We start from the raw sequence: 15,151 nt of genomic DNA, 5'->3' as shown, positions 1-15,151 counted from the left end.
AAGCAGAGAAATTATTACTAAATATTCTATATGCAAGAGGTAAATACAGTAAGGAAGTCATTCACTAATATGTTTGTTTTCCAGATATTTCCAGATTTGTGACCTGTGTTATCTCTATACTATATGCAAGAATAAAATACAATAAGAAAGTCATTCACTGATATGTTTGTTTTCCAAAAGTTTCCAGATATAACATGACCTCTGCTATCTCCTACACACACACACACACACACACACACACACACACACACACACACGCGCGCGCGCACACACAAAACCATCAGTCATCAAAGAGATAAAATTATCATTGCAAACAATGATGTAAAGTGACATATAAAACAAATAGAGGGCCATAGCATCCCTGACAGTACCCTGGCAGTGACTCTTACTATGACTTCAAGGGCCATACTCCTTGACACATGGACTTAGAATGGCATAACAACCCCAACAAAATGTCAGATCAAGTACCTGCTCACTCATTCTCTTGCATCTGAGCTTGGTTTTGTTACAATGCTTGCTCCTTCCTTCCAGCCTGCTTGCCTGCCTGCCTGCCTGCCTGCCTTCTTTCCTTCCTTCCTTCCTTCCTTCCTTCCTTCCTTCCTTCCTTCCTTCCTTCCTTCCTTCCTTCCTTTCCCCCTTCTCCCTCCCTCCCCCCTCCCTCCCTCTCACTCCACACCCTTGTGATGCTTTTGCAGTTTTTCTTCCCTCTACTACGTTTTAACCACAGAACAGTTACCATGGCAAAACTTGTTGATGGCAGGGCAAGAAAAAATGTAGTTCTTTTGTTGTTGTTTTGTTTTTTAAATGTAGTTCTTGAGTGAAGAAACTGCAGCTGTATTTCTTGCCTCTGGCTCTCCTGGTTGCATTCAACAGGTATTTTCATTTCTTCCTAGTCTGTGGGTGATGACACTTATTTCTCCATTTGGTAGGTTCTTGTTGAAACTGCTCTCTGCAATTTCAGTTTTACATGTTAGTTAAAGTGCACCTGTGTCAGTCTTTTTCGGTATTTATTTTCTGGTGGTTTTATCAGCTATAATAAAAGTCATGCCTTTTTCCAAAAAAAAAAAAGTAGAAAACCTTTGTAACCCGGTGAAAAATTTTCCCCTTCTCCTTTTCTATCTTATTTTCTTCTTCCCTTCCGTTTTTCCTCTACCACTTTCTTTTTCTGCTGTAATAGAGTTAGATTCAAGACCTTACACAAAGTAGGCAAGCACTCTACTACTTGAACCACAACCTCAACTGTCATTTTTCCTCCTTCTGGTCTCAGGTTCTTTGTTTCACAGATGAAGATCTGCAGGAGGAGAACCCGGATTTCATTTTTACTTAAAATATTGTTAGTCTGGACACTAAAATAATTAAGAAAAAAACCTCTATTTTATACAAATGTTAATCTGTATTACAAAATTATTGAAAAAAATACATTCTGGGTATGAGTAAATTTCAACTAAAACAGACTATCAGGTGTTAGCATCTTCCTGAAACAACAGTATCATTTGGAATAATTTGTTTTGAGCTAGTAGGAAATTCAAGGCCTAGATACTGCCTCTTAGCTTGTTTTTCTGAAGGCTAGCACTTTGCCACTTCAGCCATAGCTCCACTTCCAGCTTTGTGTTGATTAATGGGAGATAGAGTCTTGTGGACTTTTCTGCTTCAAACCATGATCCTCTGATCACAGTCTCTTAAGTAACTAAGATTACAGGATTAGGCCACCACGCCAAGCTAAGTAGTATATATTTAGCATGTATTTTGGAATGCCTGATTTGCATGTGATATTATAGGAGAACCTTTGGACAGAAGGTTTTTATGCAACTCAACAAGAACAAACACAAGTAGCTGTGTAAAGTGTCCAGGCCATCACCAGAGTGCTGAAAGCCATGAAAAGTGGTTGGGATTTTGTTCACAGCTCAAATCTGAACAGCTTATTCTCACAGTTGGGTCTTTTTTGCTAAGTACTGAGCTGAAATATTGTGGAGATTTTTTTTTACTATCTATGAAAGTGTCTTAATCTAGCTCTGAGATTGGCACAAGTGCCAAACCATAGAATAGAAATATTGTAAACTAAGAGAACCAGCATAGTCTCTGAAGAATGAATTTCAGTGAGTGATCTTTCAGGCAGAGTAGAGATTATCCAAGGAGACCAAAAAGACCAAAGAAGTCAAGGAGTCAAAAGTAGGTTGAGGTGTAGCTCAGTGGTAGAACACTTGCCTAATATGAGAGATGTCTTGGATTTGACCTCCAACACTGTAAAAACAAATGAAAGTGTCTAACATTGCAATATGAGTAAATTATGTACCAAAAAAGTAGAAAAGAACAGAATCTCCAGAAATTTTGGTCAATCCAAATTCTTATGGAATCCTTTCAAAACGTACCTCATAACTGGATTTTTCTCAATTTCTGCTGCATTTTATCTTCATAATTAATCTCTGAAGCTATTACAGAAACAATGTTTAAAATATGCATTTTGTCATTGAAACTGATAAGTTACGTGGACCTGTGACTTCAATGTTTATTTGAATGAATGTAATTAAGAAATAACAGCATCTGGAGCTGATGTGTTAACATGATGAGTGAATATTTATAAGGAGTATTGTTGCTTTCCTCCCTTCTTCTCTCTTCCCTAAGTCAGGACTGGAGTTTGGCTTCCCCATGGTGACCAAAACAAAGCGCTACAAACTGAGTAGCTTAAACTCAGGAATCATCTCCTTTCTGCAGTCTGGAGCTCTGAAATACTGTTTGTTGATAAGCCCATTTTCCCTCCCCCCCACCCTGTTGTTTTAGCCAGGATCAATTCCTGGCCTCTGCCCTTTGTTTAGAGTTCCATTACTTGGTATATCAATGTTAGGTTCTCTTCTGTGCATGTCTCTGCTCAGGTTACCCTTTGATTATAAGGACACTGGTCATATTGGATTGGGGTCTGTCCTAATCTAGTGAAACCCATCTTCATTATATACCACTATTTCTAAATAAGGTTATATTCTAAAGTCCTATGGGTTAGAACTTTAACAAACAAATGGAGGGGCACAATTCAACTTCATAATAGTCTTAGAAAGATAGCTCACAAACACATACACATACACTATAATATTGTAAGTGTGATTACCCTACAGACATGTAGTTTACTGGAGTTCATCATGATACCTTCAGTCTGCAAAACACACTGGGTTCTACTAATTATGATACAGTAAACATTCACTGAGCTCTTACTATTTGCTGTAAGGCTCCTGTTGGGGTGCTTACTTACATGGTAATTCATGCATTATTTGCTTTCAGATAAATCTAGGTAGTAGATCCAAGCATCACATGTCACTGGGTGTCTTGAATTTTCTCTTAAGCTCAACTTAGATCATCAAGTAGTTATTTTCCATCAGAGCATTCCATAGAGCATGCCCTGGGTAAAGAATGCATGTGAGTATGCCATCTGTGGCACAGTGCTGGTGCAACATCTACAGGCAATGTTGAAAGTTTAAGATTAAAGTGCTGAAGTGTGTGTGTGTGTGTGTGTGAATGCATGCATGAATTGTGTCACTACATGTTCAGCTGTTCCTGTGTCTGAAAATGTTTGTCCAGAACACACATGCGCATGCACACGCACGCCAAAATCTGCAGATGTTCAAGTCCCTACATAAAATGGTGCAGTATTTGCCATAAGACATTCTCCTATATACTTAATCATTTCTAGATGACTTATAATACCCAATATAACATAAAAGGTATGCAGAATGGATGCTATACTATATCATTTATGGAATAATGATAAGAAAAAAAGCCTGTGTTGTCAGATGAGATGGCTCATGCCTGTAATCCTAGCTACTCAGGAGGGTGTGTTCTGATGATTGCAGTTTAAAGCCACCTCAGGCACTAAAGAATGTGAGACTCTTATCTCCAATTAATCATTAAACAATGGGAAGTGGGGCTGTGGCTCAAGGGATAGGTTGGTAGCCTTGAGCTGAAGAGCTCAGGGACAATACCCAAACCCAGAGTTCAAGTCCCATAATTCACAAGAAAAACAAAAAAGAAAAAAGCCCGTGTTCAGGAAAGGATTTTTCTAAATATTTTTTATTCACAATATGCTAAAAAAATTCATAAGAATTTTTTCAATGTTTTAATTTATGAATACAGAGGTAATTGTGTGTGTATATGTGTGTGAAATAATATTTTGTAGAAGACTGTAGATCTGAACTGACCAAATCAATATTCAGTTAAATTACCTGCTTAGGGAGGTTGCAGAAGGTCCTAAAGCCAGTCAACTGATTTGTCTGTAAATAATTAACTAGTTAAGCCATAACAAATTGATTGTTGACTGACCACTTTGGTTTTCCTATAAATGCTGTCTGATCATGTTATTGCTTCGAGTTTCCAGAACCTGCTTTGGTTCTTGGAGCTGTATACAAATAGGGAATCACGTGTTTAGTTTGTTTTGCTTGAATAAGTACACATAGAAGGGAAAGGGGGGGGTGAAGGGGGAAGAAAGTTATTCTGTCCTGTATGGTCACCAACCCACTTGTATTCATGCACAGGCCTACATACCCATTGTGAGTTCAGTTACTCTACAGACAATAATAATGTGGAGTGCTGCCAGGAAAATCATACATATCTCCACCTGTGACCCCTCCCCCTAAGCAACTCTACTTTGAGTCCCACAGAAAAGAGCTAGTTTTGTGGATCTACAAGAACAGTGAGGAAAGCCTTTCATATCTTGGAGTGATTCCATGGGCTCATGAATTTGGGGGTTCCAAAGGATACTTGTGCAACCTTACAATCCTAGCCCCACATTTCCTTGGCTTCTGGGGAAGTGGAAGTTGTCTTAGCATATCTCTCTACAGGGACTATATTCTCTTAGCTTCTGCTGGGAAATGCAGCCATCAGCAGCCCTCCATTTCCATCAGCCCTAGAATTGAGGCACCACAAGCCTATGCCTGTAATACTAGCTACCAAGGAGACAAGGATCTGGAGGATCACTTTTGATGGCAGTCTAGACAGAAACATTCATTAGAACTCCATCTCCCAAGTAACCGCCAGAGTAGAAGGCATGAAGGGTCAAGTGATAGAGCACCAGCAAAACTATTATGAGAACCTGAGTTCAAACTTGATAGTACCAAAAAAGCTAGAGGAGTTATTTCTCTGCAGGACATGTCTGAAAGTTGACAGAATTTCTGAGACAAACAAGGCCTTGCTCTGTGCAGCTTCCCAATGAGATATCCACTATGAGGCAAGGCAAGCTAGAGCTAGAAGCTTTCTAAATGACAGGAGATTCTCAGTGTAAAAGTGCTTCCTAAATGTGCACAGTAAAACAAGCCAGAATAATACTATTATTTTCATTCAGAAACAAAGAAATTGATAAATGAATAAAGAAAATGAATAAATGCCCTCTTTAGTTACCTTATTAGCCCATGTTTATTTACATTGTTTAAAGGAGAATGTTCCTAAAGATTTCTTTTTCTTCTAACTTTAAGCCAGTCATTACAGAAGTCTTTTCATGTATTTTTGTTCATTTAAGTAAAATGTAAGTATAAAAGCAAATCTTTTAATGTTAATGTTTATGCTACCTTGTTCTCTATTCAGCTCTTTGGGAGCATATGTTAAAGAAGTTCATGTCTGTTATAAATTATTCTCTTACTTGCCAGCTAGAAACGAATTTTCTTGTTGAACACTTCATGATTCGGGTTATTTCTCTTCTAATATTGAAAATGCAAGAAATTCTTATTTAAGCCATACTTAGGAAATGTGCTTACAGATAAGGCTTATATCAAATTCTGTCATTTTAAGCCTCTTTCCAGGTAGCATACTTACAAATAGGGTTTTGCTAATAAAATGTCACTTGTTAAGAACTCAATGTATGTGTGATTACTGTGTCTGTTGAGCCTGGGTTCTGTAGAAAGTAGATAGTATAATAATTCATGTTTAATGATTCATGATTTTTATCATTGGCTTCATAGAACTCAAGAAAAATATGTTGCTCTTAGTGGTGAGATTATTTTATTAAACTAAAGCTTCAAGAGGATTTTCGGAAATCTGTTTCCCAGCATCCTAATTTTTTGATGCTTAAAAAAAGTCTGATCTATTTAAGCCATCTTACTTTCACTGTGGCCTCTCCCTTGCACTTCTGTGGATCATTTTTTTTTTTTTGCCTCTTCCATTTTTCTGTTTGCAATGAAAAAAATAAACCCAGAAAAAGCGCTTTTCTTAATAGACTGTTGCTTTGCATACATCAGGGATTTCAGCTGTTCAAGTGTGTGAAAAATGAAGCAGGAGACATCAGATGGCATGAACACTAGAACTGTTAAACACAGCAAATACCAGGAAGGCTGAATGTGTGAGCCAAAGCAGCTGAGGGGGTAGGGAGGATGAGCAGCACAGCTGGGAGAGCCAGCAAGAAAAGACAGCCAGAGAATACCAGGGAGGTAAGAATGGGAGAAGAGCAGCTGAGACTAAGCAGACGTGAATAAAGGAAGGGGGAGTGTTATTAGTTATGCTTCTGTAATATTGCACAATACGCTATGTCTTTGCTACTATTTTGAATGTTATACCATTGAGCATATTTAATATTGTTTTGCATGATACCCATGAAAGACTGACTACTGAAATTGTGTGTGTGTGTGTGTGTGTGTGTGTGTGTGTGTGTGTGTGTGTGTGTGTGTACTAGGGCATGAACTCAGGGCCTGGATGTTGTCCTTGAGCTTATGTGCTCAAATCTAGCACTCTGCCACTTGAGTCCCAGCTCCACTTCTAGCTCTCTGGTGGTTCATTGAAGGTAAGAATCTCGTGGACTTTCCTACCCAGCCTGGCCTTGAACTGTGATCCTCAGATGTCCACCTCCTGAATAGCATTAAAGGTATAGGCCATTGGTACTGGCTAAATACTGAACTTCTACTTTATTGTTAATTTTATTAAATCAATCATAAACTTCAAATGGACTAATGAAAACTAGACTGTATTTGTGTGTGTATTTTTTTTACCAAAAGGTATATCAATTTGCTGATATTTATCATTTGGGCAAATTGGGGATGTGTGTAATTATTTGGATTAATCTCTTATTTGGTAGATATGCCCAGAGGGAAGAGATTAATAAATCGCTGTCTTTCTGGAGATGTAGAGGCTTTGAGGGTTTTTTTTTTTTTTAATCTTAATCCTATCTCCATCAGCATAAGGTATCACTTGGGTAAATGTTAAATGTGCTACTAAAAGGTAGAATTGGCTAATATGACAAAAGACAGAGCAGAATTTAATACAAGTGACCTAAAGCTGAGAAACATAACTGCCATGGGAATCCTGTAAGCAGCGTTGCCCGGTTAAACTACAACAGGACAATAAAGAGAGATGTAGTTTAGCAGCATCATATTTGAAAGGAATTTAAACTTGAGTCACGCTGTCATCATTTATGTTACAGTATAATGTATCTAGTTTAAAAAAAAAGAGGATAAGAAAATCCTCCTAAGGTCTTTCTCAATAAAGTATGGTATGTAAATTAACCAATGAAAACAAGCTGTGCTCCAGTCTTCACAAGGGAGCATTGCTTCACTGCAGAATTGCCTTTACGATACTTGTGTAGAAAAGGAAAGCAGAACACCCAAGTTCAACCGCAGTAAGACACTCCCCATCTTCCAGTTCCTTTTTCATACATCTCCTGCCCTCCTCAAATCTATATTAGCTCTGACCAAAGCAGGAAATACTTGGGATTCTTAACTGAACCCCACACACTAGTCATAACCTCTCTGTGCCTCTCCCACAATAGTCTTGCTCAATATTGGCAGACTTTTTTGATTAAATTGTCATCTCCCCTTCCGAGATAGCATTGCTCTTGTTTGAACTCTGAAGTAACCCCAAGAGGCCTATCCAGATGCAGGATCTGACACCCCAGGAATGACACCCAGGCTTCTGTGATACTTGTGCCTTGTCATTCCAAGTTCCAGATGATTCCATTCCTGTGTATCCAAGTGCATTCTTTTGAGTTATGTACCCAGAATATAGCAATACTCAAATATTTATTTGCCAGATTAAATGAATTAATTTGTAGTGTAGACAAGGCTATGACTATAATAAAGCCACTGTTACTCAAAACCCTGAAGGGAATAGGACCACGGATCACTCATACTACCACAGCAGTGCTTCCACATGCAAAAATCATGCATGTAATGGCTCTCCTTTATGTTGTAATGGAAAGAAACCAATAATCAAAATGTAGATCCACCTGTGCCAGATTCCATTCCATAGTGAAGGGCTTCCTCCATCCCATGGAATTCTTTCTGTCTCTGGGAAGTACTGTTAATGGGAACTAGGAATTAGGAAGTGCTGCCAGCTGGGCTCAGAACAAGCCATCTGTCAGGTGCATGGCTCATCCCTCAGGGCCCCGGTGTCCCAGAAATTAAACTATTGCAGTTGCTCTGAGTGCCCTTAGTCAGAGCAAGCCTTCAGGTCGGTTTGGTAAGCACATGGTGAACTCCCAGAATCCATTTGTTTTGGCCCTGTCATGAACATCACGATATGTATTAAGAAGAGATCGTGGACACTGTCCGTGTAGTAAATACAGAAGAAACGGGGCAGAGTTGAAATTCCACTGACATAGTATTGGCAGATGTGGGAACAGTTGTATTAGAGCAAATAGCTGATTTCGAAAGTCCTAAATTTATTTAATACAAAGGAAAATTAAATCAGAATTATAGGATTTGTTTGAGCTAATAGTTGTTTGCAGTGCTTAACTACTGTCCACATGTAGGAACAGTCATGAGATTAGAGGAGACCTGAAGAACCATGCACCTTTAAACTCAGGTTGTTTCAGTTAATGGAGTTAAATGGTTTACTGCAGCACAACTCCAAGAATCAGCTAGAATTAGAGTGATATGGAAGATTATTGACAATATAATGTCTACATCTCTTGGAATATGATTTTACTTTTGGTAAAAGATTTGCCAAGATTCAATTCATGCATTATGCAATCCATCAATTTAAGGCATGAAATTTAAGGTAATAGTATATTTAGATTTGTATAACCATCAATTGTAGGGTGTTGTTGTTGTTTTGTTAATTTGTTGTTTTGTTTTGCACCCACTCTAGGGTTTGAGCTCAGAGCATGGGCACTATTGCTGAGCTTCTTTTTGTTCAAAGCTCTATCACTTGAGCCACAGCTCCAAGTCTGGCTTTTTTTGTTTTTAGTAATAATATATCAGAGATAAGAGTCACACAGACTTTCTGCCCAGGCTGGCTTTGAACCACAATCCTCAGGTCTCAGCCTCCTAAGTAGCTAAGATTACAGGCATGAATCAATGGTATCCTGCTCAATTGTAGGACTATTTACTTATTATTCCTTTTTTTTTTTTTAGTTATCCTATGTAGTTACATAAAGGGGTTTCATTTTACCATGTCAGTTTGTGAGTACAATACATCTTAATCAATGTCCAACCTCTCATCATTCTGAATAATATTTTATATCAATATGCATATATTGTGTTTATTCACCAGTTGATGGGCATTTGTGTTGTTTATACTTCAGAGATGTTGTGAATGTTATGAACATCTATATATAAGTGTGTGTGTGTACACACAATTTTATTCCTCTCAATATATACCGAGGAGTCAAAGGAGTCAAATTGTTAGGTCAAATAGTAATTATGTTTAATGTTTATGAAAGAGTTCTACACTATTGTCAAGTGGATGCATCATTTCACATCCCCAGCAGCAGTGTGTGGGTGATGATATCTTCAGATCATCCTAGCACTTATTGTCTTTTATTGTTGCTGTGATAGTAGATGTGAAGTGGTATCTGGTTATGGTTTTGGTTTGTACTTTCCTGAACATGAGGTTTTCCATCTTTTTGTGTGTTTATTGGCCCTTTTGTATTTTTCTAGAAAAAAAGTCTGTTTAGACCTCATTTTTGGTGAGGTTACTTTTCTTGACTTATAGGACGTTTATATATAAGTATATATTATATACTCTGATATTTATTTTCCCTTTACTGATATGCTTTATTAGCATCAATTAGTTGTACAAGGACTTTCATTTTGACATGTCCATGTGTGTATACACTGTACCTTCATCAGACACCTCCTCTATACTTTCTCATCCTCTCCCATCACTCTCCCGTATTCTCCTTCTCCTTCCCAAAGCCATCTCAAAAAAGTTTCATTGTTTCATTTTTCTCATGTATGTAAGTATTTTGATCATATATATACTCTTTCATCCTACTAGTACCCACACCCCAGATGGGACCTATTTTTTTATTCCTGTCATTTATTTTTAAGTGCATATTAATTGTTTAAAGGAATTTCTATATGGTATTTCATTCATGGATCTACCGGAATTAGTTTGGCTTTCCTGCTTCCTCTTGTTTTCTACATTCTCTTTTTAACTCTGGATAATGTCCTTCCTTTCTTCTTTCTTTCCTTCCTGCCTTTCTTCTTTTCTTTCTACTATTGGGATAGGAACTCGGAGCCTCACAGTTGCTTGGCTTTCTTGCTCACTCAATTGATGTTCTACCATTTGAGCCATGCCAACTTTTTTCTGGTTGTTTTGAAGATGGAATGTCTTAGACTGTTTTGCTTAAGCTAGTTTCATCCAAGAACCCTCATTTCTCAGCTTCCTAAGTAACTAGCATTATAGAAGAGAGTCACTGGCATCTGGTTGGATAGTGTTTTCTAAAGCAGAAAATATTCTTATTTGGATAAAGTCCCATTTACCTTTTTTTTTAAACATTTTTGTTGTTTATACATTTGTATCATAGCTAAAGCTCTACTGCCAAATTTGAGCTTATAGAGATCTATTTTCTTTCAAGAGTTTTACATATATCTAAAAGGCCTCACTATGTAGCCCAGGCTGGCCTGAAATTGTTTTTCTGCCTACATCTTTCAAGTTCTGGGATTATAGATATATATTACCACATCCAGCAAGTTAACTTTTTAACAGGGTCTGGGCTAAGGATCCAGCTTCATTCTTTTGCATGGATTTATCTAGATGTCCCAGTATTGATTGTTGTAGTGATTGCTTTCTCATTGAATAGTCTTGGCTCCTTTGCCAAAAATACCAATTCACCATATTATTAAAAGAATATAAATATACAAGTTTATTTATGTGGATACTAAATTCTATTCCATTAATCTGTATGTCCATCTTTATAATAGTATCACTGTCTTGATTGCTTCGTTTTCCTGAAATATTTTCAATTCATGCAATGCCTATCTTGGAAATGCAGAGTTGTGGGGGCCTTGAAGTTTGGCCTAGTGGTAGAGTGCTTGCCTAGCATGCACAAGGACCCGGGTTCGATTCCTCACATACATAGAAAAAAGCCAGAAGTGGTGCTGTGGCGCAAGCTGTAGAGCTCTAGTCTTGAGAAAGCCCAGAGACAGTGCTCAGGCTCTGAGTACAGGCCCCAGGACTGGCAAAAAGAAAAGAAATGCAAAGTTATGTACCATTTTTATCTTATTAGACTATCAAGTTGTGTTTAATTTTTGAATCAAGCTCTTTATTCATGTCTAGTAAAAGAGAAGGAATAATTCTAATACTATTAATGGGAAATAACATTTTAATAAGAATTTTTTAACTGACCCAACCTGCCTGGTACCGGCAAGCCTTCTTCAGCCAGGTCCTAGCAGCTGGAGTCACCAGGCCTCCAGCCTCTTACTGAAGATGAGTGATAAACTAGACATGTCCGAAGTGAATTTTGACCAGCAAAATTGAAGAAAACTAATACTGAGGAAAAAAAACACTCCTCCCTCACAGGAATCTATCCAGCAAGAGAAAGAGTGTATCCAAACATCCTAAAATGGGGATATCCTCTCAAGAACAAGTGTCAACACCACCTGGGAGGCTTGTTTTGTTTTTAAACCTATGTGTAGCAATGTGAGACACCTGCCGATGGTTTCCCCACCATGTTCCCTAAGAGGTCAGGAGTAGCCAGGTTCCCTTAAGTTCATTTTTAAAGGGAAATTCTAGACAGCAGATGCACATCACAGTAATTTCACCCTTGATGTTCCAGTGTGTAACAGAGCAAGCCAGTTTTAATCAATAAAAAGTCGGATGCTTTTGCAGCTTCTTGATTTTCATTTCACCTATAACATTAAAATAACACCTAGTAAAAGAAAGGATTTTTTAAGTATAGCCATGTGATTTGGTTAATCAAATTTTGCTTGTATTTGTAACTATTTGGAGAGAGTTCCCCTGGTTTGACTTATTGTCATAGAAAAGTGAGGAGATTTGCAGTGAAAAATCCACATCTAAATATTTCCAGATGTTAGGAGTGTAGGAGAAGGTTTGATTTGAAAGCTAATGAAAGAGTAGAACAAAGGCATGAAAACTCACTTATTTGCCAGCTACTTCACCTCAGTGAAGCCCTGCCCTCCCCCAATACGTGATTGATAGTGCAAGGACCTGAAGTCAGGCTGGAGGAAGACAGCCCATGATTGTGTGTCTTGTTCTGATCTTTTTGGATTTATGTTTAAAATAAATGATAATGTAGCTGGATGCCGTGGCAAACAAAAAGTCAGTCTTCCCCACTTGATAACTGACAGGGAAACAATAGATACATCTTGAGATAGCAGAAAGAATCTGCTAATTTTCCAAGGAAAGAAATGTGTCAGATGAATATCAGTAGATACAAATGTAGGAAATGCATGTCCTGCTTGGGTTTTTATAATGAAAATCAAGAATTTTGTCTTGGTTTGCTAAAATAATTGAGAGGTTCTGAATCCTGGTCAGCAACGTAGGTATTCTCCATAGAGTATACACCATTCATTCATTCTTCCCACCCTTCTCTCCTCCATCTCACACCACTCTCACCATGGTGTGTTAGTAGATAGGAAGAAAGGAGGATAAGGAAACCCTGGACCAAAACCGAGCATAACTACAAATAATGCTGGGGAGCTGATGAGTCAGAGTAGACTAGAAGGTCCCCTCTGTAGCCTTCTCCCCATCTCCACATAGGAATGGTAAAGGATTAGATCCACATGTCATTCATGCCATGCTGTCACACTGCATCAGAGATGCCTTTTACTAAGAAATCTGCCCAGTTAAAACACAGCTTACCTTGTCAAAAAAGAAAAGCATAAATGTACTTTCAACTAAATCATGTATTGTAGTTCAAATTCACATAACAGTTATTTGATGGTTTTAATTTTACTACAGTTACACAGAAATTGGGTTGTCATAAAGTAGGAAAAATATGAAAAGAGCAAGTAAATTGATTTGTGTTTCATCAGACACTAGCTTGGTTGTTATTTTAAAGCAAATCTCATATTTATTCACTGCTGTTTATAGTTGTACCTGTTTAGAGGTTAAAACTTGGTGGTTTGCTGTGTTTAAGAAGGGTTATCAATGTGCCAGCATTTTACTGGGCAAAATGTCTTTCATAGTACAAATCCATCTGCCCCCTTTTTTTCTAACTTTCTTTTTGGTTATAGGCCAAGAAAGAAGAGAGACTCTCACCATAGCAACATTTGAAAAGGATACATTGCCAGAATTTGGGATATTTTTTTTTTGGACCACTCTCCAAGGTAAATATTACCATTGTACTAATAAGTACATCATGAGACTTTTTGGATGCCAGTGCTACCGTACAAAGCTTTAATTGTTTAGTCTAATGCAGACCGAGAGTGATGTGAGAAGAAACAGGGGGGAGAGAAGGGAGAGAGAGAGAGAAAGTAGAGTAGAGCTGTTGGGCATACTGCAGCCTCTGCTAAATGTGTCACCAGGAAAATGCCATCAAACTCTGGGAGCTAGCTGAGCTGGACTGCAAATGTGTGGAAACAGAGAAAGGAAAGGAAAGCTAAACTACTCTGTTACAGATCTTCAAAACAACAAAAGCCAGTGTGTGGTTTGAGTATAAAAGGACATTTTTCCATTTTAAAAAAATAGGATAATCCTTTAAAGCTTACAGATTGAGGAAGATTTTTAGGAAATTCCTTTTCATCTCTGAAAATGCCTATAAATTAAGCCTTTTATTAGTTCATGAGAAATATTGCATGAAGTTCTAGTGTTGGAAAATCCTCTCCTTGTAGGAGGGTGAAGTGTATGTTCATGTATGTGTGTCGGTGTAACAAGGAGGAAAAGAAACAGACACTGAGACCCAAGAATAGTAGCTCTCAGCTATTTCTTTATGAACTACAAGATTTGCAGGAATCAAGGCTTAATAAACGCAGCCCTCATGAATTAGCTGCCAATATTTTAACACAAATTGCTGTGTCATTTCTATGAAGTTGCCCTGTTGCTGCTCAATTTGTAACAAAAAACTGATTTTGCCGAACCCTGAAATGTTGCTTATTTTCTTAGGAAGGTGTTTGTGTACTCATATATCCAGAAATGCAAAAGTGTGTGACCTTATTTGAAAGAAAAGATACTCACCAAGTTTCTATTCAGAAGGAATACATGTGTGGCATTACCCTTATGTTCTGAAAGGCAGTTTCAGACTGACCAGGGAGAGAGGCAGGTCTTTCTCATCAGCCCTCATCCTGGTATTCTCTTCTGAAGGGCTTTGGTATGGGGGTGCAGGCTGTACATTAGAGAATTTTGTGATACTATTCATTCCCTGTCTGACAGAGAGGGCATTGTTTGCTCACTGTAATGGGCTTGGCAGGAATCTGTGCTCTGCATACAGAATGGAAAAATAGCAGAGCAGTGGGAAATCTCAACATTCTAAGGAATAGATCAGCTTAGGGATTTTCTTTTAAAAATATATTTGAATAGCTTCTCATTACTGAGATGTAAGTCATAATTTGGGGAACTAGTTTTCCTTTCAGTGACTCCTTTCTTCATATTGCATTGTACATGTATTACATGAAAAAGGGTTTTAAGAGAGCAATATGCCTGTCTAAATGCTGTAGTAGCAAGAACTAAATACTCTAGGAGCACATCAGACCTGCTCTGATACTGTTCCTTATGCATCAGCATTCACATCAGCATAAAATGAATATTAGTCCATGCTCATTATCTGGTGATTCACAGGAGCAAATGTGTGCTGCCTCAGGTAAGAAAATAAAACAAATTTAAAAGACGTGCATTGAAGTAAGAGGTATATTGCTGGGGATTGTGAAAGGGTGGCATACTCATAACTTTAAAGCAACAACTGCAAAATTGATTCCACAATTGCAAGGGAAGATTCAAAGCATTGTGCAAACCCAGGACTGGAAATGGGATGGACAGAAATAGAAGCATGACTGAGGTCCTGGGT

The 15,151-nt window shown here is 38.0% G+C and overlaps 1 protein-coding gene and 1 pseudogene across 1 annotated transcript in view; both read left to right on the top strand.

The window, feature by feature from the left end:
* The first annotated feature begins 11,616 nt into the window (after positions 1-11,616).
* On the top strand, positions 11,617-11,751 carry LOC150058926 (thymosin beta-15A pseudogene; annotated as a pseudogene).
* Positions 11,752-13,397: 1,646 nt separating this feature from the next.
* The window catches only part of Pag1 (phosphoprotein membrane anchor with glycosphingolipid microdomains 1), a 59,331-nt gene continuing 57,577 nt past the window's right edge, over positions 13,398-15,151 (top strand). Inside the window, exon 1 of the mRNA XM_090338990.1 lies at positions 13,398-13,478. The gene's annotated coding sequence lies outside the window, so the exon portion shown is untranslated. The remainder of the gene's footprint in view (positions 13,479-15,151) is intronic.

Source organism: Megascapheus bottae, chromosome 9, assembly GCF_031878675.1.
Source record: "Megascapheus bottae isolate mThoBot1 chromosome 9, mThoBot2.hap1, whole genome shotgun sequence".
Taxonomy (NCBI): Eukaryota; Metazoa; Chordata; class Mammalia; order Rodentia; family Geomyidae; genus Megascapheus; species Megascapheus bottae.
The sequence above is the reverse complement of the archived record's forward strand: the minus strand, read 5'-3'. Positions and strand labels throughout refer to the sequence as shown.